This window comes from Magnolia sinica, chromosome 6 (genome assembly GCF_029962835.1).
Source record: "Magnolia sinica isolate HGM2019 chromosome 6, MsV1, whole genome shotgun sequence".
In the NCBI taxonomy this organism is placed as follows: Eukaryota; Viridiplantae; Streptophyta; class Magnoliopsida; order Magnoliales; family Magnoliaceae; genus Magnolia; species Magnolia sinica.
The window spans coordinates 21,431,758-21,436,405 of NC_080578.1; positions in this window are offsets into that span (position 1 = coordinate 21,431,758).

Below are 4,648 nucleotides of genomic sequence, written 5' to 3' on the forward strand. Positions count from 1 at the left end.
TACCTTTCTATTCACAAAAGTTTCTCTAACGTAAAATGAAGCAAATTTTAAAAAATTAGATTGTTGGGACCATTTTAACATCTGATTCTGTTCATTATACCTAAGCAATCGTCCCAATGGACGGTTCGGATGGTCCCCTAGATCTTTTCCATCTGGATGGTATGGACTTCCGTTAATTTATTCGGCATGATTAGTGCATGGATCACCGCCGCTATGATGGGATGAATCTATCCGTTTTTTTAAAAGAAAACAGGTACGTAAAACCAGTGAGCCAACGAGCAATAGCATACACGGCCACGTCATCATGTTGACACCTAAAAATAAAATAAATAGGGGCTGACCAACCTTCAGCGTTGGATGTACGTGGTTTGGCTAGTGACCCGATACCAGCCAGCTAGATGGTATCAAAGCTCTGCGGGCCCACCATGATGTATCTATGTATTCCTTTTATTCACGTTGTTCATGCATTTCGCCCGCTCATTTTAGTGTAGGAGCCTAAAAACGAGTCAGATCTAACTCTAAGGTAGACCACTCCAATGGAAAAAGTGGGAATTGAATGCTGACCGTTGAAATTTTTTGGATCAAATGATATTTGTGTTTTCAGCTCTTGTGACATATCAACAGGTTGGATGGAAAATAAACATTATAGTGAGGCTAAGGAAGTTTTTAATGATGGACATTCAGTTAATAATGTTTTTCTGTGGTGTGGTCCACCTGAGATTTGGATATTACTGATTTTTTGGGTTCGTACCCTAAAATGATCTGAAAAAATGGATGAACGGCGTAGATAAAACAGATAGCTTTGACAATAGCTAGTTGGCTGGTGTTGGCGTCCCTGCCCGAACCGCCGCTGGATTTCTTTTCCGAAAGGAGTGGTATATGCGAATTGCGAACGCGGACGGCATATTCGCATATACCCGGGCACTGTTAACCTCCTCTAGGTAGAAGCTGTGTGGGGCCATTAGAGATTCCTGTGGTAAATTCACTCTGTCCATCAGTTTTTCAAGACTACGATAGGATAGAATTATAAAAATTAGTCATATCCATAACTCATATAGCCACACCAAATGAAACAGTTGGAACATAAACGTCCACCGTTGGAACCTTTCTAAAGCTGACCATGATGTTGATATGCTGTCTGAACCGTTCATAAGGTTATTACCACTTAGATAAACTAAAGGACCAATATTATCTTGATAAAAAACTTCTGTAGCCCCACAAAGTTTCCAATGCTGGCGGTTCAATCCCAGCTCTTTTGTGTGGTGTAGCCCGCATTAATTTTGAATCTGCCTGATTTCTAGATTTTTGACCTATTATCACCTTGCAAAACTGATGAACGGAGTGGATTTGTCAAGGGTTGGCCCCACATAACTTTTTGTGCCCAGCAATCCGGCTCCTTATAGGCACCACTTGTCAGACCCAGCCGAAGCTCCCTGCGGCACTCAACGAGGATTCTGCGTAAATTTGAATCCTTATAATTTTTTATACATATAAAGATACTAAAAAAGACCAGATGGGTGGCGGATACGAAACATATTCATCGAGCCAAGGAAGGCTCCACACGGCCAGGGTAACACCCAGCGGGATTTGTGGGGTCAACTCCCCTTAAATTAGGGGGTTTGAAATCCAAGGTCTCAGCTTGGGTTACATCTAAATCATTTTTATAGTTGTACGTTTAACATATGTGCCACTAGATTATTAATTTGTTGGACACATGGACCACTACTACTATCTTAAAGTTATTAGATTATCAATCGCATTACTATAATTACTTTAATATAATGATCAACATCATCTAAACATTGTCCATGTAAATCAATGGTTAAAAATAATTGGTTAGTCATTTAAACATGATCTTGTGCTTGTGGCCCATTCGAGACATGAAAATTCATCGTTTTTTGATAAAATATATATTTTACAGGCTTATTACAACCATTGTGTCAAAAATTATATAAATTTACTAATTAAATATATTAAAGTTGATTTAATAATTAAATTTAAACCCCTACTAATATACTAGGAATAGCTATTTTTGAATTAAAGTTAATTCTTAACCCAAGGTGCCAAACCCAACAAGAGGATTTCAAACACAGGGGTTTCAAATCTTAGGTTAAGTTGTACCCGGGTAACCTATCAAATGGGTCCCAATCAATTACATAGTCCACCAGGGAATGTGGTTTGAATGGGACATATCTGCTCTAGGCTTACCGTCTGATCAAATACTATCCAATCAAACCCTGCCACACTATCGTGGTTCTCTGTAACTAATGGCAGCCAGCCGCAGTACCCAATCCAAGTCCTCTTACTACTGTCAGTTCAGCTGCAGTACCCAATCTACGCCCTCTCAGATGTGGTCAGCAGCACCTGTCACACCACCAACCAATAAAAAATTTATAGACATGACAACCTAGTTCATGCACGGTACGTGCGAAATGCACGTGCCAGTGGAATAATAACCACGGAGAAAAGCTTCTGCCGGAGTATGATGATTTTTACTTGCGCGCGTAGAATTTTTACATATGGCATGCATAATTTCATACTAAACGGAAGCGGATTGGCTCGTGACCACACACCAGCTATATAGCTGGTGTAGATACCTGTCGTGAGAAGACGAGCGCCGACGCGCCTGGAGCTCCAAGTTGTACGAACGGTTCAAATGAGATCAAAGTTACGTGGCCCCCACAATGATGTATTTATTATATCCATACTGTTCATCCATTTTTTTAGATCATTTGAGAGTATTATAAAAAAATTAATCATATTGAAAGCTCAAATGTTAACACACCAAAAATAGCAGCGAGGAAAGTGATTTTCATGGGTTAAAAAATTTGTAGGGCCCACCATAACATTTATTTTCCATCCAATCCGTTAATAAAGTTAAAAATACATCGATGAAGAGGAAAAATAAATTTTCTTATTGATATGAAACTTCTGTGGCCCCCGAGAGGGTTTCAATGGTAGACATTCAATTCCCCACTGTTTTTTGCAGTGTGGTCCAATTGATATTTAGATCTTTCTTATTTTTTGGCTCAAGCCTTAAGACTATCTTGAAAAATGGATGGACGGTTTGGATATAACACATACCTCATAATTTGACCGACAGAACTTAATGACGTCAATACACCGGCTATATAGCTGGTGTGTGGTACACCCGCCAATCCGCTTCCATACTAAACCGTCCACAATGGACGCTGGGTCACACCATGATGTATGTGTTGTATCCACACCGTCCATTCATCCGGAGAGATCATTTCATAGTACAAGCAAGAGAATGAGTTAGATGCAAAGCTCCAGTGGACTCCACCACAGAAAATAGTAGAGATTGAACGCCTACCATTAAAAATTTCTATAAGCTACAGAAGTGATCGATCAAGCTGATATTCGTGTTTTTTCATGTCTGTGTTAACTTATGAACAGGTCGTATCTCAAATAAATATCGCAGTGGACCCTCGGAAGGTTTCAACGGTAGGCATCTCTCTCCCCACTGTTTTCTGTGGTGGGGTCTACTCGAGCTTTGGATATGCCTCATTCTTTATCTCATGCCCTAAACTGATCTGTCCAAATGAATGGACGGTATGAATACAACAAATACATCATGGTGGGGCCCACAGAATATGGTGACGTAGCTTCAGTCGGACTCTCGCGACTCAACCTATCAGTAGCTAATCCGCGTCCGTCCTCCCGCTTCACATGGTCAATTAACCCAAATGTCACACCTGACTACTATTCTATCTTGCTGATTTATGGATATGAGATGGAAGTATACAAACAAACTTATGTCAGATCTAGACCATTCATTAGATGGGGCACACTCTGATCATTTCCTAGACATAAAATTAAGCCTCTCCACTCATCTGGTAGGCCACAAGTGTACGTTGAACATCGATGTTATTTTTTTTTTTCATTTTTCTAATCATATAATTTTCTCATGCAACAAGCTTGACCCTCTGATCAGTGGACCTGTCGGAATATTGGGCCAGCGAATTTCATAAGGTGACCTACCTTCTGATTTGACTGGATCTTCAACGGGTTGGATGAAACATTCACATCAGAGTCGGCCCCACAAAGGTTTTAAGGGCAGCGTCCCATCCCCATTATTATGCGTGAATCTTGGATCTGCATTATTTTCGGAATCTCGTGCTTAAAATGAGTTGGTGCAGATGGTGGACGGAGTGGATGTAAGACAAACATCACGGTGGGCCCACCGAGCTTTTTGTTGCACGTTCTTCCTGTGACAGAAATTCCCGTCTGTAAGTAGATGTTCATGTTGTCCCACAGACTCGCCAGATCCGCACCTCTGCGTGTTATGATGCGTGTGGGATAGCATCATAGCAGACCCGGACGGGAATTGCCTGTCTCCTTACCACCGGAAGTTCCTGTGGTCGGAAGATCTGTGGGGCACGGTGATTTCAGTGAGAAATCCACTCCGTCCATCAGTTTCTCACGCCTGCAATGGGGTTGGACTAGAAAAATTCATGCAAATTGAATACTCAAGTGGGCCACCACTCATTTTATGGAAGCAGATTGCGTATTGTGTAAAGTGTAAACTATGTGGGACCCACCGTGGATGTGTATCATATCCACGCTGTTCATCTGTTTTTACAGATCATTTCAGGGCATTAACTCATAATTGAAACACATCCAAATC